Here is a 26,831-nt window from a genome sequence, read left to right as displayed (position 1 = left end):
TTCCTTCTGAAACTACTCCAAACAAATGAAAAGGAGGGACTCCTCCCTAACTCATCTTATGTAGCGAGCATCATCCTGATACCAAAACTGGGAAGAGACACAACAAAAAAAGAAAACTTCATGCCAATATTCCTCATGAACATCGACGCAAAAATCCTCAGTAAAATATTGGCAAACCGAATCCAGCAGCACATCAAAAACCTTAACCACCATAATCAACTCAGGCTCATCCCTGGGATGCAAGGCTGGTTCATCATACACAAATCAATAAAGCAATCCATCACATAAACAGAACCGACAACAAAAACCACATAATTATCTCAATAGATGCAGAAATGGCCTTTGATAAAATTCAACATAACTTCATATTAAAAACTCTCAATAACTAGGGATTGATGGAACATATCTTAAAATAACAAGAGCTATCTATGACAAACCCACAGCCAAAATCACATTGAATGGGCAAAAACTGGAAGCATTCCCTTTGAAAACTGGCACAAGACAAGGATGCCCTCCCTCACCACTCCAATTCAACATAGTATTGAAAGTTCTGGCCAGGGCAATCAGGCAAGAGAAAGAAATAAGGGGTATTCAAATAGGAAGACAGGAAGTCAACTTGTCTCTGTTTGCAGATGACATGATGTTCTATTTAGAAAATCCCATCATCTCAGTCCAAAAACTTCTTGAACTGATAAGCAACTTCAGCAAAGTTTCAGGATACAAAATCAATGTGCAAAATCACAAGCATTCCTTTACACCAAGAATAGGCAAGCGGAGAGCCAAATCATGAGTGAACTCCCATTCACAATTACTACAAAGAAAATAAAAGACCTAGGAGTACAGCTAACAAGGCATATTAAGGACCTCTTCAAGGAGAACTACAAACCACTGCTCAAGGAAATAAGAGAGGACACAAACAAATGGAAGAACATTCCATGCTCACGGATAGGAAGAATCCATGTCGTGATAATGGTCATACTGCCAAAAGTGATTTATAGATTCAGTGCTATTCCCATCAAACTACCATTGACATTCTCCACAGAATTAGAAAAAACTATTTTAAATTTCATATGGAACCAAAAAAAGAGCCTGCATAGCCTAGACAATCCTAAGCAAAGAGAACAAAGCTGGAGGCATCACGTTACCTGACTTCAAACTATACTACAAGGCTACAGTAACCAAAACAGCATGATACTGGTACCAAAACACACATATAGACCAATGGAGCAGAACAAAGACCTCAGAAATAACACCACACATCTACAACCATCTGATCTTCAGCAAACCTACCAAAAACAAGCAATGAGGAAAGGATCTCCTATTCAGTAAATGGTGCTGAGAAAACTGGCTAGCCATATGCAGAAAACAGAAACTGAACCCCTTTTTACACCTTATACAAAAATTAACTCAAGATGGATTAAACACTTAAATGTAAAACCCCAAACCATAAAAACCCTCGAAGAAAATCTAGGCAATACCATTAAGGACATAGGCACGGGCAAAGACTTCATGACAAAAGTGGGAAAAGAAATTGTGACGAAAGCCAAAATTGAGAAATGGGATCTAATCAAACTAAAAAGCTTCTGCACAGCAAAAGAAACTATCATCAGGGTGGACAGGCAATCTCCAGCATGGGAGAAAATTTTTGCAATCTACCCATCTGACAAAGATCTAATATCTAGAATCTACAAGGAACTTAAACATATTTACAAGAAAAAACAAAAAAAACCATCAAAAAGTGGGCAAAGGATATGAACAGACAATTCTCAAAAAAAGACGTTTACACAGCTAAGATACATAAAAAAATGCTCAACATCACTGATCATCACAGAAATGCAAATCAAAACCACAATGAGATACCATCTCATGCCAGTCAGAATGGTGATTATTAAAAAGTCAGGAAACAATAGATGCTGGCGAAGCTGTGGAGAAACAGGAATGCTTTTACACTGTTGTTGGGAATGTAAATTACTTCAACCATTGTGGAAGACAGTATGGTGAATTCTTAAGGATCTAGAACCAGAAATACCATTTGACCCAGCAATCCCATTACTAGGTATATACCCAAAGGAATATAAATCATTCAACTATAAAGACACATGAGCACGTATGTTTATTGCAGCATTATTTACAATACCAAAACATGGAAGCAACCCAAATGCCCATCAATGATAGACTGGATAAAGAAAATGTGGTACAAAGTACATATACACCATGGAATACTATGCAGCCGTAAAAAGGAATGAGATCATGTCCTTTGCAGGGACATGGATGAAGCTAGAAGCCATTATCCTCAGCAAACTAACACAGGAATAGAAAACTGAACACCACATGTTCTTACTTGTAAGTGGGAGTTGAACATTGAGAACACATGGATGCAGAGAGGGGAACAACACACACCAGGGCTGTTGGGGGGTGGGGGGTGAAGGGAAGGAACTTAGAGAACAGGTCAATAGGTGCAGCAAACCACCATGACACATGTATACTTATGTAACAAACCTGTACATTCTGTACATGTATCCTTTTTTTTTTAGAATAAATTTTTAAAAACCCCACAAATATTGCATTTACGTTTTCATGATCTTTATTTGCATTAAACTGCTCATTTACATCTGTAATAGACTTGATGATGGCCCCTCTTAATATTAAAGTACATATGTGAGAAGGATTTAGTCTGAGACCACAGTTCAAATCATAAATGGCTCTTTTGGTTTCTTTGCATGAATTCCACACAAGAGCTCTAACACAGTGCACACCTTGTAAAACACAAAGGTCATCCAAAAAAATGTAGTTAATCTTTAAGCTTCAAAGAAATGGAATGAAATCAAACAGGGTTGTACTAATTGTACAGCCATGCAGGTTGTGCACTGGAAACCCAGAGGAGCCATTTACATGATTTAAACTTAGACATAACTTTAACCAATCAGTTCCCTGGATTTTAGTGTCCTCATCTGCAAAATGAGAAAGTTGGAATAGTATCTTCCAGGCTTCTCCAGCTATAGAACTACAATTATCTTCTCCACACATTTACAACTATTACCATTAGCTCTGCTTTTCTTTTCAGTAAACTGTGTATATCATTTGATGGAAAGTTGTTAATAATATTAATGCCACATTTTATCAGCCTATTTCTCTGAAAATGAAGTTCTTTTCCATAAGGCAAATTTTATAGAGATGATGTGCAGAAGTGAGTCAGCCATAGAATAAGGTTATTGGTTACAAACATTCTTTAACTTGTTTAAGTCATTCTAAATTTCATTTTGTATCCCACGATACACAATTCCTCCTGACTTAAAAACTAGTCAGAGAGATATACCATGGCACAGACATACATAAAAATAGGGATAAGTAATTACAACATGTAAAAAACAGCAAGCATAATGATAAAGGAAAAAAATCACAGTAGTGCACCATTAATTGTCATTTATTTTGCAGTTAAAATGTATCAAACCTACCAGGTTCAGATTGTCCAAAGAAATAGCTTTGTTAGCATCCTTTACTGCTTCTTTCATCTGTCATAAATCAATGCAGAGAATGTCTAGAGTAAGTATATTTTTCCATAGTTTTCCTTTACATTTTATTTCCAAGGGGAAACTAGATAACAAATGCATATAATATTCTAATTAATATTCACCTATGTGGCATATTCAGAGATAGTTGGAATTCACTTAAAAGTTATCATATATTTATAAAGTGAGAAAAGGTTTTTAAAAATAAAAATGAGCTATTGGGGTGATCTAAAAGCAGTTGATGGTAGTAAGAGACATTTCACCTCAAACTAGACAAGGAGAGTTGGCTTTGGACATAGCTTATATTGGAGATAAAGATCAGCAGATATAAAAGGGCAAAAGAAAGAAGAAAGTAGAAGATTAGTCTGTAAAACTGGCTTTAATAATCTTTTTACTTCTTCAAAGTAATAGAAAATTAATAAAATCCTTGATAAGGCTTTGACAAAGCTTGATAAGATAAAATATAATTCTCTCCCCCTTGAACAATGTTTTAACTGTTTGCATAGATTGTTTGGAGATGAAAGTGGAGATTATCAAGGGCTTTTGCTTCCTGCTATTGTATCAGTTATCTATTGCTGAGTAACAAATTACTACAGCACAAAGACCCTAGCCCAGGCTGGGTTCTCATCTGGAAGCTCAACTAGGGAAGGATACATTTCCCTGCTCATGTTGTTATTGGAAGCATTCATTTTCACTTTCTTGTAGCTACAAGGTTCACAAAGGCTTACTTGTTTAAAAATAAAAAGGCACAGAGAGAGAGAGACAGTATGCTAGTAAGACAGACTAACATAATATAATGAAATCATAGGAGTCATATTCCATCACCTTTGTAACCTTTTATTGTTTAGAATCAAGTCAGAGGTTCTGCCTGCACTCAAATGGAGGTGATTACAGAAGGGAGGCTCACTTAGGGTAGAATCTGCCTGCCTGCTTGTAAATGGTTGTTGGCAGCATTCAGCTTCTTGTGGCTACAGAATGCATGGCAACTTACTTCCTCAAAACCAGCAAGAGGAGAGAGGGAGTAAGTCTGCTACCAACACTGAGTATTGTAGAATGTAGTATAATCATAGGAGTAATATATCATCACCCTTCCATATTCTATTCATTCGAATGCAGTCACTGTTTTTGGCCACACTTACAGAGAGAGAATTACATGTGAACACCAGGAGGCAAGGACCATGGGGGTCACCTTGGATCTTTCACTCTTTCCCAAAAGTCACTAATCGCTTCTATTGGTCCCTCACATCCTATCTTCACACCAAATGAAAGTATTGGAAATCCCCCAAACATGGTACAGACTTTCACATCTCTGAGCCTTTGTACATTCTGTTTCTTCTAACTGAAATGTCATTTGGCCCACTTCTAGTTGTCAGTGCATGTATGTGTTTGTTAAGTTTCTTAGTATTCAAGAACAAAAGCCAGCCCTGCCCTCAACCCAGCTGCCTGTCAAAATACTGGGTTCTACTTCTATCAATAATACAGATTCTATTTCAGGTTCTTAGCAGAGCATATAAATTTGGCCTATCTGCAGCAAGAAAAGCTATCTATGGGAGGTTCCAGGAAATATGAAACAGGGTCTGTGATCCTCTAATAATATTTAATTATAGTCTTGACTTAATATTTAATTCCTGATCTTGAATGCAGCCCCTACCATGTTCCCAGTTTAGCTCTCTTCTTTCTAGCTTTAGTTAGAACTGCTTGTGAACATTCAGAGCCCTGCTTCCAGGTCAAGCCTGGACCAGGTCTATAGACTCACCCCTTCCCAGCATCTCCCCACCCAAAACTCCCCATCTATGAAAACCAAAGAGTTGTTTTTTTGGAGGGTCACATTAACTTAATCTGCACTCTACACTACTCGATTAATTAAATTATTTACTCACTCAATTAATGTATCTCGACTCTTTACCCTCTGCAGATGCTTGGTATACAGTGATAAACAAGACACGGTCTCTGTTCTGAATGACTCATAATGCAGTAAGGGAGACATATATGAGCAAATAATGGTTATGTGTTTGTCATGTACTACAGAAAATATTTTCATACAAAGGCATGGAATCAAGCAAAGGCCTCCTGGAATTAAGGAAAGAAAACAATGGGCTGTGTCTAGGTATGAAGTGCATGAGGAAGAGGTGAAAAATAGAAATACAAGAGTTAAAAATTGGGTGACCACTGGCCAATATGTTTTTTTAAAAGATAACTTTTGGGGGGACAACAGTCACAAGATCCTCAGAGTGTGATAAAGAGTGCTACAGTTAAGTGACTCAGATTTATTGACAAGGCTTAGGAGAGTTAGTCCCAGACATGAGAAAAAATTTACCATTAAGCACTAGATGAGTTCTAAGATTACACCAGATTACAACAGCTAACTGTTGAAGTTTGGCATCATTCACTTAAAGTGTATATGTGATTTTAAAAACTTTACAAAGGATGTTTATGAGTAGTAATTAGAGATTTTTTTTTAAATTATAGTTCTGAAGAAAAATTGATTGTATTTCCTATTATCTCCATTTACACTCAAGGCAAATACATAGGTGGCTTGCTAAGTCACAGTTTAAGACATCACCTTTTATTTGGAGAAAAATATATGGATTACAGAAGCAATGACTAAGAAGAAACATTCAGGCACCCTTCAATTTCCAAACACATGAAGATACGCTAAATTTTACAAAACTAAGACGATAGTTTAAATCTGAAAGAGTAATGTAAAAAGTAAGCATTAATCATTTTTATGTTAAAAGTATACAAAAGGGCAGTAAAGAACCTTTATTCAAATAAAATACTGCATCATTCATGAAACAGTATGAAAACCATGACTATGATAGAAAAGGAGTACGTTTGGGAGTATGACAAGGATTTTTTGAATAATAATGTCTGTACTTAATAGCTATGTGATTTTAGACAAGTTACTGAACCACTTTAAAAAAGGTTTACTTATTTTTTCTCCAATGTTTTCATTGTAGTAAAATATACAGAACAAAATTTAGTGTCTTAACCATTTTTAAGTGTAGAGTTCAGTGGTATTAAATACATTGATAATGTTGTAACAAAAAGAAAAAAAAAGGAAAATTGGACTTTATCCTGCAGACGGTAAAGAGCCACCAAAGATTTTTTAATATAAAAGCTAAAATATATGTATATTATTTTTTTGAGACAGAGTCTCCCTCTGTCACCCAGGCTGGAGTGCAGTGATGTGATCTCAACTCACTGCAACCTTCACCTCCCAGGTTCAAGTGATTCTCCTGCCTCAGCCTCCCGAGTAGCGGGATTACAGGCGCACACCACCACGCCTGGCTAATTTTTGTATTTTTGGTGGAGATGGAGTTTCACCATGTTGGCAAGGCTGGTTTTGAACTCCTGACCTCAAGTGATCTGCCCACCTCAGCCTCCCAAAGTGCTGGGATTACAGGTGTGAGCCACCGTGCCCAGCTGAAAGCTAAATATTTTTAAATATTGTTTGAAGAAGATAACTCTGGAAGAAGCTATCAAAAAGCTAATATAATATTTCAAGTATAGAAATAGAGACTGAACTCAAGAAGCATTATAGAGGTTCAGGTGATAAAAGCTGACAGTCTCTGAATGAAGGAGAGAGAGGAGTCTGGAATAACTTTGAGGTGTTTCTCTTAGGAAAATGTTTGGAATTCAGAAACATTAATTAAGATGGGGAACAGAAAAAGAGATGCAGGCTTAGGAAGAAAAGCTCAGAAATGTAGAATCTTACATAAAATTGGATGTAGTTTGAGCTCAAGCTATTTGCATTATTCTCTGCTTAACCTACAGAACTGGATGTCTCTCCAAGTTAGGTTTTAGAAAATCTAGGAGGTGAACGATAGAAAGTGATTTCCATCTATCTTTCAAGGCATGAAAGCCTTAGATTTAGGTACATCTATCTTGGCACACATAGCATGGCTTTCCTAAGTAGTGAAAAATCAGTGACCTTTCATATAAACATGTATTCTGCATTTGCACCTCTGGGTTGAATTGTCTCCGAGGCATATGAAGACGCTGTCTCAGTGCATTTTTTAAATCCCAGTGCTTTAGTCAGGCTGATTGCTTGTGAGTTGTGAATGTATAAAAACATCTGAGTATAGGAAGCATTTGCCATTTCAAAATAATAGCTCTTTGTTAACTACTGCTTATGTATAGTAAGAGTAAGGTCTTTAGGGCAACTTACTTTCATGGAGGAACAGGTTTGTTAGCTTGAAAATTATCAGTCCAGTTCAAAGAGAAATGATGCAACTTACCACATACTGCATGTGAATATGCCATTCTTGAAAATATTGGTGTGTGAAAGAAAATTTCATATTTACAGCCAACATTACAGCCATTCTGGAATTAAGGAAATAGCAATAATACACTATCAATTACATTTTCATTGTTAAATCATTATAACAACATTGAAGAATATATACGGAAAGTAAAAAAAAAAATCTGTAATCCCACTATCTTTAAATAACTTACAAACCTTTGAAATGTTTCCTTTCAGTCTTCTCTACATAATTGTATGTAATGACAATAGCCTGCATTCTATTTCATATGCTTATTTTCCACTTAAGATTCTAATTAAGGCATTTCTATGTTGCTATGTGATTTTTATTATTATCATTTCTATCAGTTGCATAATTTTCTACCACAGAGGTCCACCCTAATTTACCTAATATGATTTTATCAATTTGTTAGATTTTTTCTTCCAATATTTTTCCTGTTGTAGGCAATATTGCAATGAACATCTTTCCCAACAAGGGTTTTCTCTTATTTTACTTTACTTTTAAAAAACAAATTTCTATAAATTGACTTACTAATTATAATAGCATAAGCCTTTTCATGGCTCTTGGTTCATATTGCCAGATTGCTTTTCAAGAGGGTTGCATCAATTTCTCTTCCCACCTGCAAGATATAAAAGCACCATTTTCATGACATTTTCGAGATCATATCCTTTAATTAATTTGAATGTAAAAATAAGTTATTTTGTCTTAATTTACATTCTATGATTACTAGCAACCACAAACATTTTTACTGTTTCGTTAATAGTTCTAATTTTTATTCTTTGATGAAATTGTATTTATGTGTTTGCCAATTATACTGGGATACTACTTTTTTCCTTATAACTAAATATACTCTTTGTATGTAATCTTTAGCTCTGATTATATATACTAAAATCTTTTTGTCTGCTATTTTCTTAATGGTATAATTTTTTAAAGAAATTTAATAATTAACTAGAACTGTTATATATAAAAATTCTTCCCAACAAATCTAACAATATTTTTATACCATAATGGTATTTGCATAATTGGTTCTTTATTCTAAATCACCACCCTTATTTGTGTTGACAGGACTCTACAAGATTACTCCCAGGACTTTTGCTATTCCTTTAGGGCTGACTTATGCCATCATTCCAAATGTATTTCCTATAATTGCACTCAGTTCTTAAAAACAACATGAAAACCCAAGTGGCTATAAAAGGAGCTGTAACATTAGTTACACATTAATGTACATTAATTCATATCCTTAGAGATTATAATTTTTAAAACACATTCCATAGACACAAAATTATATTGAACGGCAAATATACTCTCAAAACACAAATACATCAAAAAGAAACCTTTATAAAAATGAAAAATTAGCATTTATTTCAGGTTTACCCACCAGTGGATGTATTTTCAACATCTGTCCATTTGTACAAGTGTGATCAGTACCCAGAGGAAACAACACAACTACCAGGCAAAATGAGAAGATCACAGATCCTAGAATCAGAAAACCTGAGTTCAAATCCAAGCTTTGCCAGTTGGCAGCAACTGAGTGAACTTAACCCCGTTAAACCACATCTGTTTTCTCATCTACAAAATATAATAATGGCTTTGCCTATGCTCAGCACAGGGAGCTTTGCATACTTCATTCCACATTCTTGCATTGTCACTATAAGGCAGGAATTACAGCTTCCATTTTACAAGGAGAGCTCCTCTGTCCTCATTATTGGAATCATCTCCCCCTACACACCACACTTCTTTCCCTCATATTTGTTGAATAAATAATCTATAGTAACTGCTACTAACCTAGCTTTCTTATATCATTTTTCTAAGCTATTTATAATTTCTTTAAAGTTGTTTTTATGGGCAAACACATATTCTAAGTGACGACAGACCCGTTTATTTTTTCATTTGTTATTTAACTGGTAAATGAGAGAACACTTTGATTGGGAAAACTTTAGCAATATGCTTGAATTCCTCCATACATTTTTTAAAATGCTATCTCTTTTAAGCTAGACTGTCAAATCCACGCTATTTTGAGATTAAACATTAAAATATTGAGACATCAGATTATGCATTCAGTATAATCTTGAGGCATCATGCTGAGTCTCTGGTGAAATCCCCTAAGCTGGACATTAGTCCAAGATTAGCATGAATCTATAGATTCATTCTTTCATTGAAAAAGCCTTCAAATCCAATTTGTGCATTGTCTTGTAAAAATTTACCAAAATGGGCAACACATTTTGATCTTATGAAGTCAGGTGGGGGAAAGAGATGTAAAAAAAAAAAATTTCTCATGTGGTCAAGTAGAAATGACAGCTTTGGAAAGAAACAAAGCAAAGTCATTTTTCTAGCTTCCCCACTTATCAGCTGTGTGACTTTTAATAAAATATTTAGTCCCACTAAGCCTCAGTTTCCTTCCACATTTGTAAGTGGCAATAATATTATTTACCTTGTGAGGCTGTGAGAATTGAACACTATCAGCATGTAACGTGTCCAGCACAATTACTTACCTAATGGAGAATCTCAATAAATTAGCTCCTTCCCTCCATTCCTTTCATAACTAAGGTAGTATGATGATTTCAGAGGGCTGGGGTTGAATCCTATCTCCCACATGACCCTGGGCACATTATATAAGTACTCTGAGCCCACTAAATGATTGGTAATCAATTGCTGGGGATAGTGCCAGGCTCCTAGGTTTTTCACTAAGTGAGAGCATTTATGTGCAGTTCTTAGCATTCTGCCTGACACATGCTAAGTGCTCAGACAGAAAGCTTATTATTAGTAATAATAAAAACTATGTAAGTAAAATGACATTGAAGAACAGTCAGAAGGGCTAATTTCTCCCTAAGCTGATTCTGTTAGACACAAAATTTAATGGCAAAGAGAAAGTAAAATTCAATTTTTATCAAGAGTCTCTTTCACTTACATATTTGAGAGTGCTGTCATAGCTTTACAAAATGCAGAAGGCGCTGTGGGTAGTGGGATTTGTACTTCTTTTACTTTCCCTATTTTCAACAATGAGTACATACGATCTCTACAATCAGAAAAGGGTTAAAAAAGGAAAGCAGAAAGCAGCAAAAAATATTCAGAAAAAAATGGGTTGTGGTACTGCCTGATATAAACCAAGCAATGCATTGTGTTTTCTAGGCTGGTGTATTTACATGATATACATAGTCGCACACTGCCCTGGAATCATCCTACCACTTGCACATTTTTGAAAATTCTAATCAATAGCTCCCAGGTTTACCTTTATTACAGAAGCAGTTCTTGCAACACTGGTTAATTGCTGTATGGCTTTCTTGTGGATATTCAGGTTTTGGAGAGGTAATGCTAGATGAAAATGAGTTGCATAGAGCTGAAAAATAAAAACAGTGTCAAAGTACTTAAGCTTTTTTTGTCTGTTTTTTGGCTTTTAAGTAACAAGCTTTTGGCTAAGTTTAAACTGTAAAATAGAAGTTTTTTCTACCACTTTAGTAAGGTCGCGGATGAAGTTGAGTAAGTTGCCTTATTTCCCCACTGCCATTAAGAATGGACCGGTCCAAAGACACAGACTGCAATCTATGAGCACATGATTCTATGATCACACTTTATATATGGGTCCTTGTATAGGACAGTCCAAACTCTCACTAGTCTAGATGTTTAGTAGTTTGAAATGGCAGGCACACGTTTTTATATTATAAAAGAATACAGCTCACAGTTCCCTCTAGAAATGATGACACATCCTATGGGTTCCTGGATACGGTGAAATTTTTGGTTGGTCAGCTTACTTTCCTAAACATATTAGAGCAAATCTTCTGCCCAATGAATAAAAAGATGCATCAGCAGCCAAAAAGGCAGCATAGGTAGAAAATCACAGATGTGACTCCAGCAGCCTATGCTATGGTAATATGCTAAACTGCACAGAAATTACACAGGAATTCATAAAATCCCAACCACCATTATTTTCAATATTTTCCAATGTTACAAGTTATATGTCACAATTTTAAAGTCTTTAAAGAAAAAAGTATGTATTTTGTTCTGACACTACTGATCCTATTACCCATTACATTTAAAAGAGGCATCAAGGCACCTAAAATGTGGGACCAAACAAGTTGGACACAGTTCAGTTTTCTGATTCAACAATTAAGGATTTTTAAAAACTTCTTTACTGGTCCAGGATATCCCTCCATGATGCAGTATTGGATCCGCAAGTTGAGATATATGAAAGTCAGAAAGGAGCATAAGGCTTTTAGTTGAACGTACCTGCTGTTTCAAAGCCACATTGAGATACATGAGAGCAGGGGCCTGGTTTCAGATCAGACCTCCAGGCCCATCTCAAGAGCCTTCAGTAGTAGAAGTCACTCAACCACTCTGAAACTCAGTTTCCCCATAAATAAAATGAAATAAACCAGGATGAACTCTTGAGGTCCTTCTCATTTTTAACGATCTGTGGTTCTCTGACTTTGCCAGTACCTAAGTTCTGGCCAGATTTCTGGGATTTGGCCCAGAAATATTTGGATAAACAATAATAATAATTTATTCCTTCTATCTACCAAAAACAAATGAATAACAAAACACCAGACATGAAAAAAATTATAAACAAGACAAAATAGAGTGTAGTACTATCTCCTGTTATTTATATTTAATATTTGTAATAGTTTGTGGTGGAGGTTGTCAATAACCACCTTTTCTCCAGATTGATTTCTTCTTGCTCATCACCCTCCTCCATTTCTCTGAAGGACACAACCCTCTTTGTATTATGTTAATTTTGGGGGAAAGTCTTTTCTAGCTGGGATTTCAGCCCTTCTCTCATTCTCCTACCTTTTTGACTGTCTCTCTGACCTCAGCTTCTCTTCTTTTTCCCCCACCTTAACTTCATATTTACCATAAAGTTCAGCCCCATCTTTTCTGCTTTTCTTTCTGTGCATTCACTTGCTTGGAGAAATCACACTTTCTCATCTAATAGCCAACCTTTTCTATGTCAAAGATTCTCCAACTCTTACCCACAGTGCAAGTTTCTTTCCTAACATACGCCCAACTATTATATAAATATTTACATATCCTGACATCACATCATTCTAACATGTCCAAAACAAATTCATCATTTCCTTTCCTTCTCCACTTGCCAAGAAAAATCCAGGCTAAGTCCTATCTCCAGTTTTTTCATCTTCATTCATAACACTGATCTTCTCTTAAGAAACTAGCCTCAAAAACTTTGGACATTTCTTTGTATTCTGCTGTGGTTAAGGAGGAGTCAAATTGCTTAGGTTCAAATCATAAGCTAGTCATCTACTAGCTTTGCGATCTGGCAACTTATTCAACCTCTCTGTCTCAGTTACATTTGTAAACATGAGGGTGATAATGATATTTACCTCATAAGTGCTAACTGTTAATATATTGTGAAGTGTTTAGCACAGTGTTTGTCATAAGCTAAGTGTTGAGTAAATAATAGCTAACCAGGTAAGCAAAACAAAAAACAAAAAACCATCAACGTATGGTTAACTTAAGGAAAAGCCATAAGGAAATATAATAATGATACACTACATGTGGTTCATAATAATTGTGTCATGATGATATAAACACTGAATATGGACTTAACCAAAAGTTGTGAAATAGCAGGATAAAAAGAATGGAGGAGGGGAAGCATCTATGCAGTTGGGAGTGTGTATGCGTGTGTGTATGTGTGTGACATTCTGTGTCTGAGAGAGATGATATAAGAATGCTAAATCATCATCTCCCAGGATAGAAAGCTAATATGTAATACTTATAACAAAAAGGCCAGGAAGTAGCAATAAACATAAGTTATTGAGAAATACAGGGGTAAGAACTAACAGAAAACAGACTAGAAGCAGGAATCAGGGGGATGGGGTATATCTGAGGGCTACTTTTTTCCTTAAAACACTATGTTTATATATTACTCAGATAAAAATAAAATTTTAAAAAGTAATTCATTATATCATGGAATGTGTGTTTAGAGGTCATATAAATCCCAGGAAAAATGCTGACACATAAAAAACCTATTAGTTCTACTTTTTTTTTTTTTGAGACAGAGTCTCCCTCTGTCGCCCAGGCTGGAGTGCAGTGACGCAATCTCGGCTCACTGCAAGCTCCGCCTCCCAGGTTCACGCCATTCTCCCGCCTCAGCCTCCCAAGTAGCTGGGACTACAGGCACCCGCCACCATGCCCAGTTAATTTTTTTTTTTTTTTTTTTTTTAGTAGAGACCGGGTTTCACCGTGTTAGCCAAGATGGTCTCAATCTGCTGACCTCGTGATCTGCCCGCCTCGGCCTTCCAAAGTGCTGGGATTACAGGCGTGAGCCACCACGCCCAGCCTATTTCTACGTTTTAATTGCCCACACTATAACTTATAGTCCATGATAAAACTGATTTTTAAAATGCTTAGAGAAATTTATGATAAATTTATAACCAAAGCTAAGAAAGGTAGGAATGTCTGAGTAACAGCTTAGTCTGGGGGGTATCATGAAATGCAACCATGACCCCTGAAAAATATTATTTATCGCTGTCAGGAACAGAAAACCAGGTTGCAAGACTCTAAATCTGACCTACAATTTAACAAGCAGGGTTTCTTCAAGTGTAAATATTTATTCAAATGGTGGTCAGGCCCAAGATGGGTTTGGTAATACTATTTAAAATAATTTTGGCTAACAAGCTAACAATCTCTTCCATTAAAGCATAACACCATTTTTTCTGCCTTATATCTCCATCAGGTATCGGTGCCACCAACATACTTGGAACAATATTTATAAGAACAAATTATTTGCAAAGTGAATTACATTTCACTAACTAAAACTATAGCTTCAGCACAGTTAAAAAATCCTCTAAATATGTGCTGCTTCATAAATGTAGATAGGTTTGTTATTCTTTCCTAAAAAAGTGAAATCAATAAAATTGATGATATTTTATAAAGGTAAGGAAATTCAAAACCTCCAATTAATAAGTATCAGTAATTAATGGTTTAGAAGATGATTTGTTAAAATTACTTAAACCCAATTTGATAGTAGTAGGAGCAGAAGGGTCTTAACTTGAGAATGCCTCAGGGCTAATTTCTGCTTTAAGGCATAGTTGGTTCTGGTGAGCTTTTGAATATCAGTCATATATCAGAACCATGAAAACCCCACTCTGCTGTGGAGCTCAGAATGGGTGGGGTGGCTTTCTGAGGAGGATGTGAATCACTAAGATGCTAAGGGAGGTGCTGATTGGTAAAACAAAGGGTATCATCGCAGAAGATACTAAGGACCAACTCTCAAAGTATACATTTAAGCACTTGTAGCTTTGCTCCTATATCTGTCATATATTTAAGAGGAAAAAATAAGTTAATCAAGGAACTATAGCATCCTAATATGTGAATACATAAAAATTACCTGAACCAAAAAAAAAAAAAAAAAAGTGAGTGCTTCTGCAATCAATGCTCTAGTGCCCCACAAGAAAGCCAACAGGCTATGGCAGGACTTCTTTTCACACTCAGGTTTCCAGGCATGCTGACAAGCATGTTTCTGGAGACTGCCACAAAAGAAATTTGTTTTCTCAGATGTTTCCTGCCCCTAGTCCAAGAAATTAGGCTATGAGCCGAGCACGGTGGCTCATGCCTGTAATCCCAGCACTTTGGGAGGCCGAGGCAGGTGGATCACAAAGTCAGGAGATCGAGACAATCCTGGCTAACACAGTGAAACCCCCTCTCTACTAAAAATACAAAAAATTAGCCGGGCATGGTGATGGGCGCCTGTAGTCCCAGCTACTCAGGAGGCTGAGGCAGGAGAATGGCGTGACCTCAGGAGGCGGAGCTTGCAGTGAGCCGAGATTGTGCCACTACACTCCAGCCTGGGCGACAGAGCGAGACTCTGTCAAAAAAAAAAAAGAAGAAGAAATTAGGCTATGAAGTATCAAAGTCAATTAAGAAATTTTTACATATTGCTGCATTGTCTAAAAGTCACACCATCTTGGTTCCTCATTCTTGCCCTTCTCAGTCAGTGAAACAGTATTAAAAGAACTTCAAATTTGCTTCTGTGATCCCCACATTAAAATCTGCATTTGTTCAACCATTGTGGAAAGCAGTGTGGTGATTCCTCAAAGAACTAAAAACAGAACTACCATTTGACCCAGCAATCCCTTTATTGGGTATATGCCCAGAGGAATATAAATCATTCTACCATAAAGACACATGGATGCGTACGTTCTTTGCAGCACTATTCACAATAGCAAAGACATGGAATCAACCTAAATGTGGACTGAATAAAGAAAATGTGGTGCATATATACCATGAATACTATGCAGCCATAAAAAAGAATGAGATTAGGTCATTTGCAGAAGCATGGATGGAGCTTGAGGCCATTATCCTTGGCAAACTAACACAGAAACAGAAAACCATATATCACATATTTTCACTTATAAGTTAGAGCTAAATAATGAGAACACATGGACAGATAGAAAGGAACAACAGACACTGGGACCTACTTGAGAGTGGAGGGTGGGAGGAGGGAGAGGTTCTGATATGGTTTGGTTCTGTGTCCCCACCCACATCTCACCCTAAATTGTAATAATCCCCATATGTCATGGGCAGGACCAGGTAGAGATAATTGAATCATGAGGGCAGTTTCCCCTATACCATTCTTGTGATAGTGAGTGAGTTCTCATGAGATCTGATGGTTTTATAAGGGGCTTCCCCTTTCCCTTGGTTCTAACTTCTCTTGCCTGCCACCATGTAAGATGTGCCTGTTTCACCTTCCACCATGATTGTTTCCTGAAGCCTCCCTAGCCATGTAGAACTGCGAGTCAATTAAACCTCTTTTCTTTATAAGTTACCCAGTCTCGGGTATGTCTTCACAGCAGCATAAAAATGGACTAATACAGGTTCAGGATAAATAACTGTTGGGTACTAGGCTTAGTATCTGGGTGACAAAATAATCTGTACACTAGATCCCCAGGTCACAAGTTCACCTATATAGCAAACCTGTATATGTACCCCTGAATGTAAAATAAAAGTTAAAATATTTTTAAAATTAAGATAAAATCTGCATTTGTTTTAAACTCAGGCTCAGCTCTAAGGCTAACAAGGTTTAAAAGAAAGAAATTCATTAACAAAGTGATGCATTCATACTTAACTCTCCAACTTTACTGCTCATTGAAATCACCTGGGGAGCTTTTAAAAATGTACATTGTGGGCCGGGCATGGTGGTTCACCCCTGTAATCCCAGCACTCTGGGACGCCAAGGTGGGTGGATCACCTGAGGTCAGGAGTTTGAGACCAGCCTGGCCAACATGGCGAAACCCTGTCTCTACTAAAAAATACAAAAATTAGCTGGGCGTGGTGGCATGTGCCTGTAATCCCAGCTACTCAGGAGGCTGAGGCTGGAGAATCGCTGGAACCCAGGAGGTGGAGGTTGCAGTAAGCTGAGATCGCACCACTGCACTCCAGCCTGGGTGACAGAGTGAGACTCCGTCTCAAAAAAAAAAAAAAAAAAAATGCACATTGTGGATCATACCTCCAGAGATTCTGAAGTACAGCTTGGGCATCTGAACTTATGTATACTCCCCAGGTAAGTCTAACGTGCAGCCCCTGATGAGAAGTGCTGCTCTGGAGAACCAGTGCTCTCAACACTACAAAGTTGACTTCATGTTCATCATCTTCATTAGACTGTGTGCTCTTTGAGCAGAGTGGATTGATTTATTTTCTGTCTACTTCTTTGGCTTCTATTTTGTTCAATTCTTTGCAAAGGTGAATCCAAGAGAATAATGCTGCACAAAAGATTTAAGGAATGCTAATTAAATAACCCATCTATTTCTGATCCTGTACCAGTGGTTTTCCTGAGTTACAGACAAAAGAACTCTACCTTATATCCACGAGAAAATATTTCTTAGGATAATAACCATTGATAAAACTCAATAATGAAAATCATTATACATTTTGCACTTTTCATTCCAACTCAAGTCTGTTTTAAGGATCACCTTTTTACTACCCATAATAAGTTTCTTTGGAAAGAAAGTTAAAAATTACCAATTGAGCTAAAAGAATGTTGGGGTCAGATATCTGGTGTATTTCTACTTGTTTTAGAATGTCTAGCAGTTTAGTATGGTATTCAACAACCTAAAGGAAGACATTTAACAAATTACCTGGCTTGGTCATATTAATTTCTAGAATTTGATACTCACCCTTATAATTACCATGGCAAAGCCTTATTTTAAGAGCTATGGGAGGTCACTGAGTATCTTTAGTACAGGAATGACATTGTTTCCTCATAGGAACTTGGAAGCAGACCAGATAGAAAAACCTAAGTTCAATTTTGGGCTACTGAATTTGAAATGTCTTTGAGACATCCAAGTAGAAGTGTCAATTTAGTTTCTTGGCTGTGCTGTGAGAGGAGAGGTAAATTTGCAAATCTCTATAGACAGAAAATAACTGAAGTTATGGGCAAGATGAAGGGGCTTTTGGAAAAAGAGGAGAATGAGAAGAGTGAGGAACTCCAACATATATGGTCATATACAAGAGAATTTCAACTAAAAGGGAAAAAATACAATAAATATACCTTAATCTCTTCCATATTTCTAATTACTTCTTGTATAATACTAGCAGTGGAATTATGAGGTTTGTAACATATGTAATATATATAGATAGATATAGCTCATATGGCTTATCTATATCACTGCCTCTCTTCTGCCTAGTTATTGAAAAGAATTGAGTTTTTTATAGTAAAGGTGACATCTTTACTAATAAAATTGTACCATTTAAAGGACTGATCTGATGGCTACCACTAGAGCCTTTCAAAGTTCTTTGTCCCCGGACTTGCACTACCATTGTAGCCATGATGCTACATATGAGACCATGTGACTAAAAAAGGTTATTTTTTACTAATTAAATCTATTTACATGGTGAAAAAAAATTAAGAGCATTTAAAGTTTCCTGATTCATACTGATGTGATTTTAGAAAACTTATACCAATTTTCCTCCCTATCACCAGCACTAAATATGATCTTTGTCAATTTGATTGGTAAAACATTATCCCATTATCTCAGGCAACTATATGAAATAATTTATATTATGGAAGCATAAATAGTATTGCTACGTAACTGAGACCAGGAGACTCCCAAATACAGATTTGTGTTTAAACTGAGACCATGCAGAAAATACAGTAAATATCCAGTAAACTCACTGAATTAAGTTGAAATCCAAGTATGGCTACTTGTTTTCAGAAAACAAAGATTTTCAAAAAGCAAAGATTCCAATATCTGTTTCCTGGGATGTGGTGGCGTGGCCCCAGACTGCTTAGCTAATTAGTTCTGGTAGAGCCTCTCAGAAATCTTTCAGCTGGCAGGGACTTCCAGGATGCAGCTCAGGGAGATGGGAACTCGATAATGGCGATTTTTTTGTTATTTTTTGTTTGTTTGTTTGTTTTTTAAGCTGAGAATTTCAAATCCATTTTATTAAGGTTCTTTAACATTGCTTGGAAAATAAGCAACCATTGCCTAACATATATTTTGGTCAACCAATTAGCATAAATTCACAGGTAAATGTACTGATATGCACTCTATTTTCTGGTTTGTTAACCTCAAGAATAAAGCATCACACTACTGAATGTATCATGATTAAGTTCAAAGCCTTTTGGCATCGCTGTCTTATCTTAATATGACTAGATCCAGATTCATTCCAATTGATGTCTTTCTAATACTAATGCACATACTTTTCTTAAAAGAATTGCAGTCTCTCATAAAATATCTATATTTTTAACTGAGTCCATTGGAGATATTATAAACTGAAAGCGTATTTGTAAATAGGGACTGTGTTTTTAAATTGGTTCCTGTTTGTATATTATCTTCAATTCCTGTTATTTCCTGCTCCCTACTGTCAGAGGCATTTGAACCAGAGCAACTCCATCTCTAATAGGGACTGAATAAAATAAAGCTGAGACCTACTGGGCTGCATTCCCAGGAGGTTAGGTATTCTTAGTTACAGGATGAAACAGGAGGTCAGCAGGACTGGTATCACAAGATACATGTCACAAAGACCCTGCTGGTAAAACAGGATGCAGTAAAGAAGCCAGTCAAAACCCACCAAAATCAAGACAGTGACCTCTGGTCGTCCTCCACTGCTTATTATACGCTAATTATATGGCATTAGCTAAAAGACACTCCCACCAGCGCCATGACAGTTTACAAATGCCATGGCAACATTCCAAAGTTATCCTATCTGATCTAAAAAGCAGACAGACCCTCAGTTCTGGAAATAGCCCATCCCTTTACCTGAAAATTCATGAATAATACACCCTTTATTTAGATATAATAAAGAAATAACCATAAAAATAGCCAACCAGCAGCCCTCAGTGCTGCTATGGCTATGAAGTAACCATTATTTTATTTCTTTACTCTCTTAATAAACTTGCTTTCATTTTATGGATTCGTCCCAAATTCTTTCTTGAGTGAGATCCAAGAAGTGGAAAGGGGTCAGGATCGGGACCCCTTTCCGTTAACACTACAACTTCACTTAAAAGGCAACACATCTACTTCTATAGAAATTAAAGAACTCCCAATTTTCGCTCAATCAAGCTTGTTGGTATTGCCTGCTATGAGCCTGCCCTACCTAGCATTTGTCTTGATAGGTTGCCTCAAGTTTGTATCTGGTTGCTTTCTTACGTGCTTGGATTTGAATCCCAGCATCACCCTTTACAACCTGCATGATCCCAAGAAGGTTATTCAACCTTTCAGATGCCACAGTTTCTTCATCAGTACACAGGTGATACTAATAGCACCTATCTCACATAGGCAATTAAGCAAGCACTGCAAGTGTTTTAATAATCGTTTTGCCTGGTTGTTTCTGTTATTGCTGTTGTTACTGGTTTCAATTATTTGCTTGGGTTTACATATCCATAAACACATGAATTAAAATTCAGTTCCCCCTCCACACACACACAAATAGATAAGCCATAGAATCATCTCTCTTCCCCTCTTCTTCTCACCCTCCGCTTCACCCTCCTTCCTCCCCTCTTCCCTCTCCCCATCTCTCTAGTGGAAGCAAGGAGAATGAATTTGAGAGCAAGCCTGAGACTGGGAGACCAATTGGAAAACTAGACCAACCAGCCCTAGGTATTTGTGAGGGGAGGGATTACTGAGTACAGCAACAGGAAATGATGCACTTATAGCATGAGAAGCATCTATAGTACAGTCTACGTTTTTCATGCACCTTTTAAAAAGCACACGACGTTGGGACCGGGGACTGGGGCTACAATTTCCAGATCTAAAGGTCAGGGAGGGCTTTGTGGGAACTGGGATGGCCACCTGGGAGCTGGGTCTCCTCCACGCGGGTTACCTTAGTCCAGGAGTGCGTGCGCTCACTGACCAGGGCCACGAGCAGCGCCGCCGAGGCCGCGCCCTGCAGCTGGCTGTGCCTGGACTGCTTCGTCCACGGCCTCTAACCAGGCGACCTGCTAGACAAGGACATCTGACTTCCTGGGTTTAGGTCCCAAGACGAGGAGCGGGAAGCTGCCTACCTTGGGGTGAAGAGGACTGGAGTAGAGGGTAGGAGCGAGTCATTGTCATATCCCCCTCCTAGGCATTTTCATCATCATCACAAAGGGACCCAGCTCACCTGGGAAGGGGCGGGACCCAGGGAAGGTACGACGCCCTTCTAGCTGGCCACCTCTACCCCAAAGGCAGGGCCTGCTGCTGCCACCCTGAATTCTTAAACAGGCAAACAAAACCTCTTCCTCTATGCTCATCAGTACGAATATTTCCGCTGATAAGTCTTACTGCTGCTCCTCCATCTTCTTTTTTTTTTTTTTTTTTTTTTTTTTTGATACGGAGTGTCGCTCTGTCGCCCAGGCTGGAGTGCAGTGGCGTGATCTCGGCTCCCTGCAAGCTCCGCCTTCCGGGTCACGCCATTCTCCTGCCTCAGCCTCCAGAGTAGCTGTGACTACAGGCACCCACCACCGCGCCCTGCTAATGTTTTGTATTTTTAGTAGAGACGGGGTTTCACGGTGGTCTCGATCTCCTGACCTCGTGATCCGCCCGCCTCGGCCTCCCAAAGTGCTGGGATTACAGGCGTGAGCCACCGCGCCCGGCCTTCTCCATCTTCTTAATGATAATAAAAGACAAACCATTGTTTTTGACTTGTGTTTTTCCCGTGCATTCTCTTGTGTTCTCCTTGCCGGTGTTCCCGGCTGTGGGCCTTCAGGTCGAGGGGTCAGTTGAAGCCTTTCTTCCCTTCGTTGCTCCTGCCCACAGCGCTTCCAGACCCCTCCTTCAGTGCCGGAGCCCCGCCCTTATATTGTGAACTTCTTCCAATGTCTCATCAGTTTCCAGCCAGAATCCTGTCTGATCCTCCTATATCTGCCTTAAATTCTTTAGTTATGTAGTCTGAAATTCACCTACTAGCAATAAGCTTCCTATTTAAAATGCAGGCTGGGCGCGGTGGCTCACGCCTGTAATCCCAGCACTTTGGGAGTCCAAGGCGGGTGAATCACCTGAGGCCAGGAGTTCCAGACCAGCCTGGCCAAGATGGTGAGACCCAAGATGGTGTGGCCAACATGGGCGACAAGAGTGAAACTCCATCTCAAAAAAAAAAAAGAAAGAAAAAGAAAAGAAAAAATAATAAAATACAGATACTACTGGGTGGGTAGGCACTCTTTTCTATCCAAATTAGAATTGTTCCATCATCCCGTATTTTCCTAAAAATTTAACACAGCGGTTTCAAAGGGAAGCTAGCATAGTGGAATCAGAGAACTGTGGAGGAAAGGTACTGGGCTGCAGGTATCATAGGCATAATAGAAGACAAGAACAATGGAAAGGAGTCCCAGGCTCCAAGAATCACTTTCCTACCTTTTCAGGTCTGGTCTGGGTAGAGCTGGAGAAAGTATTCACTTTAGTAATGCAAGGGCTAAAATGTTACAATCAAAGATTTTAACAAAAAATAAACATTTAAAACTAATTCTTTACCAAAATCTCCTGCAAAACACTGAGGGAAAACTCCATTTGTAATCTACAGTAAAACCTGATAACCTCTTTTCACATCTGCCCTTATCAATGTATCTCACACTATAATTGTCATCCCAGATCCTTCCCTCCTCTACTTCACAATTCCCAAAACTTTCCCCTACAACCCAAACAGGACAGCTATTCTTTTGGTTTCTCAGGTATGTATTCTCTCATCTGCTGGAACTAAAGAAATGTTGGTTCTTGTTGTAATTCATCCTAAGCGTGAAAAGTTCCTTGATAAACTTTTGTCCAAACTGTCAATAAATAAATGTGTCACTAGAGAATAAAAGGAGAGAGAAAAGAAAGCAGACTTTATTTTTTAATAAGACAAGGAAACTGATCATCCTGTCTTCCTAATTTGCTATTTCTTCATGGTTAGTGAGTCGCTTTGCATTTTTTCCAAGACGCAAGACACATAGTTCAATCTCCTTCCCATGAGAGCAGTGTCTAGTTGTATTCTGAGAATTACACAGTGTTTGATTTTTACAGTCCATGATACTAATGACTTCATAAGCATCTTCAGTTCCTAAAAATAAACAGATAGATGAACAAAAACAAGGATATACTTACTCGCAATAGACTTCAAATATAAAGCTTTGTGGGAAAATGTTGATGAGAATGGCCCATGGTAGCAAAATAGTTTTCAATCAGATTAAAAAATATATTTCAGAAGGGACTGACAGGGCCTGCAGGTACACCTCACTTGGTGCAGAAAAGCAGTTGACCTCCCTTTGGACTGTATAAGCCTAGCATTATTGGACAATCCCGAGAGAGCCCAACGCTAGGCTTTCTAGAAGATCAGTACTGAACATCATACATGCTGGATGTTCTGCCATTGCAGGCAGGTGAGGGCCGCTGGGGTATAAATCTTAGGCACAGTTTCTCAGGAGGCAATATATACCATTCCATTCCTCCCTGAAATCCACATCAAGGACTTCTACTACCCTCCACTTTCAGTTACCTCACCCAGGGCCATTTTAGAAAACAACATCATCACTCTTGCAAATTACTTTTTTCTAAGCTGATTTTCCTCTGCCTGAATCTTCTTACTAATTATTTCGCTTTTAAAAAACCCATGCATTGTATGTAATTTGTAAGCTTCCTTATATGTTCAGGAACAAGAAAAAATCAAAAGGTAGAGGGGAGAAGAGTAAGGAGGGTGAGAAGAGAGAGGAGAAAAAAGGAAGAAAAGAGAGTGGATATTTTCTGTGTTGCCCTTGTCCTCCACTAATACAGGCACTTATCACCACGATGTCCAGAACAGGCCCAAGAGAAAGAGAAAGGAGACAGGGAGAATTGCCCTTGAGGTAGTAAATTATTCACATAACTTCAGTGCCGTCCTTTTTTTGGAAGGATCCCATATGTTTATCATCAGCCACAAGCTTCTTCCTAGTCTCATATCTCTACTGCATTATCTCCAGTTAGAAGTCTTCCAGTCTTCCAGTTAGAAGTCTTCCCAGATTTCTGGGGAGCCAACTCCCCACAAGCCCTGTACACCTCCTATTTGTTTAGATCCCATTATGACATGTGCAGCCCTTATTACATCTTCACAACACTCCTGGCTTATCCATTTCCCTCCACAGTGTCTCAGTGACCCACCATCAGGTCTTAACCTCTGGACCTCTTATCCCTTAAAAGATGTCTAACTTGATGGTCCTGTTGGAGGTGATACCTCTTCACCTGACACCATTTTCACACCCTCCACGTAGGACCAGTGCTTGCCCTTATTCTTTGTACTCCTTTCCTGGACTGCTCGTCGTGTTCACCAAGATCAATGCTGCCCCTCTTAATACTAACATAAGGTCAGGAGCTGACTTGAATCTTCACAGCCCTCAACTCAACATCCTCTCCTCCTGTTCTAAGTCTGGCAAACATTGTTGAAAATCATCCTGTGACTATGCTAATATTTCACTTTTATCTACTGTCAACTGGTTCTGTCCCATGTAGCTGCTCCCCCACTAAGTGTGATTTCCATGACGAAAGGGACTGTATCTTCTCTGCTCCTGTGTCTAGCACAATGTCTTAACATGGTACATTTTCATCAGACTTTCTGGAACTGTTGAACTGCCTTTCTCCACACTTTTGGGGGGTTTTGTTATCAATCTTTTTGATTCCTCTCACCCTACGGTGGCTGTTTATATCAAGACTAACCCGCCTCTCTCCTTTATTTGCACGATTACTTAAAACCTTCTTCTTACTTTCCTGAAACTATTGAGCCATCACTTTTATATTCCTTCATCTCACCTTATATTTACATTAAAATATCTGTCTTTACCTTCATTCATTCCTATCTTTTCTTTCAGAAGAGATGCCACTTCTGCCTTCAAAAAAACTGTCATCTTCCCAGGCTCTCTCTCTGATCCTTTTCTACCATTTTCCTCCATCCCAAACTTCAGAATCTCATTTTTCTCTCAAAGTTCATAATTTAATCATGGTTGGAGAAAAAGAAAAACAAAAGCCAATAAACAAAATGGAAAATAACCCTTGACCCTGCTTCCCCTCTGGGTTCACTCCAATTTCATGCCCATCTTACACTGACAAGCAATCAGAGGGAATGGTTTCCGTTGCATTTCATTGACCACTACCTATTCTCTCCAAAACTTCTGCCATCTAGATTCTGTTCCCTCTTTCTATCAAACTTACCCCCAGGATTCACCAGTGAATAAACAAACCAAGGAGTTCGTAGTTTTTATGCCCATTGCTCAAGAGGTCGTCATTACTTTTGATACTAGTAAGTCTGCACCTTTAGAACTCCAGCTTCTACCCTGATTTTCTCCTACCCTTTGTTTCAGTTTCCTTTTCAAACTCCTCCTCTTCCTGGAGAGGATCCCCCCGGGCTTCTTTAGAGCTGTGCTCTTCTGTTTTTACCTCTCCCTAGACATCTCCCATGACTGCTAACGCTATCACCTTTGGTGTAAACTCCAAAATCTTGCTTGTGCATCTCCAGGCCTGATCACTTTTCCCAGGCTTCTGTCCCTTGGTTCCATCTGTTTATATCCCATAATCTTTTCCAGATCCACAGGATTGAATTTACACTCAATGGAACCTCAACAGGCAGACTCCAATACTTGTAGATTCATATCTATAACTGATATCTCTTAGATCACAATTGCTTGTGAACAGGAATGTAAACATTCCTGCAGACGATGGAGAAGTTAGGTTTCATGTTGGACATAGATGGCAAAGGCAACACTTAATACAACATTAGAGTCTCTTACACAGGAAATTAATAATGCAGCCTTTAAATTATGATTATGTTTTATCATAGATTCTCCTAAAAAGAATTTAAGACAGCTTATTTAATAGACACACACGAGGTTAAAATGATATTATAAAATTGGGGTGGAAAAAATAAGATAAAATCACAGATAAGCTATAAATGAACCACAAATTTTGGTTGCATTTGTTGCAGTAAAAACAGGAATGGACACTTAATAGTTACAGAAGTCACAAAGACATAGCATAAAAACATTTCCATTACTAAGAACAAATACAACTCTTTTTTTTTTTTTCTGGCATGGAGATTTGAGAGAAATTTCTCCCAGGAGTTCTCTTTGAAAAGTCAATTAGTGATGTGGGACAATATATTTGCTTATGTTTTATGCAGCTATTTATTATTGCATTCATCCATGTAAACAGATGGCATAATGTCAAAAAAGCATTTCAATAAAAGGCTATGTGATGTTAAATAATATGGTCCATGTTTGCAACTCACTGAGTATTTGGCTCATTCGAGATTGAAATGTGGAAAACATTTAGCCTTTCATAAGGAGTAAGTAAGAAAGCTAAGGGGTGAAAAGGCTGGCCAAAGCTGGGGAGTCAAACCCGAACTAAGAAGCCAGAAAGCAAGGAATCAGAAATGAGAACACTCCATAAGACTGAGGACAAGGCATGGCCATCAGTAAGCCCTCAGGATATCAGTTCAGACAGCCTATTATCACAACAGAAATAAAACTCTACGACCTGGCATGGTGGCTCACACCTGTAATCCCAGCACTTTGAGAGGCTGAGGCGGGTGGATCACCTGAGGTCGGGAGTTTGAGACCAGCCTGACCAACATGGAGAAACGCTGTCTCTACTAAAAATACAAAAATTAGCCTGTCGTGGTAGAACATGCC

The 26,831-nt window shown here is 38.1% G+C and overlaps 2 long non-coding RNA genes across 7 annotated transcripts in view; both read right to left on the bottom strand.

Annotated features, from left to right (window-relative positions):
* LOC129534600 (uncharacterized) overlaps positions 1-22,012 on the bottom strand; it is a 157,243-nt gene extending 135,231 nt beyond the window's left edge. For 2 of the 6 annotated variants that reach the window (XR_010134739.1, XR_010134738.1), the window contains exons 1-6: positions 21,050-21,300; positions 11,004-11,111; positions 9,153-9,250; positions 8,306-8,393; positions 7,751-7,835; positions 3,456-3,512 (exon numbers count right to left, since the gene is read on the bottom strand). This is a non-coding gene — a long non-coding RNA (uncharacterized lncRNA). Of the gene's footprint in view, positions 1-3,455; positions 3,513-7,750; positions 7,836-8,305; positions 8,394-9,152; positions 9,251-11,003; positions 11,112-21,049; positions 21,301-21,836 lie in introns of those variants that run through there. The other 4 variants (XR_010134741.1, XR_010134736.1, XR_010134740.1 and 1 more) reach the window with 4 other exon arrangements.
* Positions 22,013-22,997: 985 nt separating this feature from the next.
* LOC115935344 (uncharacterized) lies at positions 22,998-24,184 on the bottom strand. The gene is made up of 2 exons (XR_004071021.3): positions 24,037-24,184; positions 22,998-23,239 (listed from the first exon to the last, which is right to left on the bottom strand). It is a non-coding gene; the product is annotated as an uncharacterized lncRNA (long non-coding RNA).
* Between the last annotated feature and the right edge of the window lie 2,647 nt (positions 24,185-26,831).

The sequence above is a fragment of the Gorilla gorilla genome, chromosome 6 (genome assembly GCF_029281585.2).
Source record: "Gorilla gorilla gorilla isolate KB3781 chromosome 6, NHGRI_mGorGor1-v2.1_pri, whole genome shotgun sequence".
NCBI lineage: Eukaryota > Metazoa > Chordata > Mammalia > Primates > Hominidae > Gorilla > Gorilla gorilla.
The sequence above is the reverse complement of the archived record's forward strand: the minus strand, read 5'-3'. Positions and strand labels throughout refer to the sequence as shown.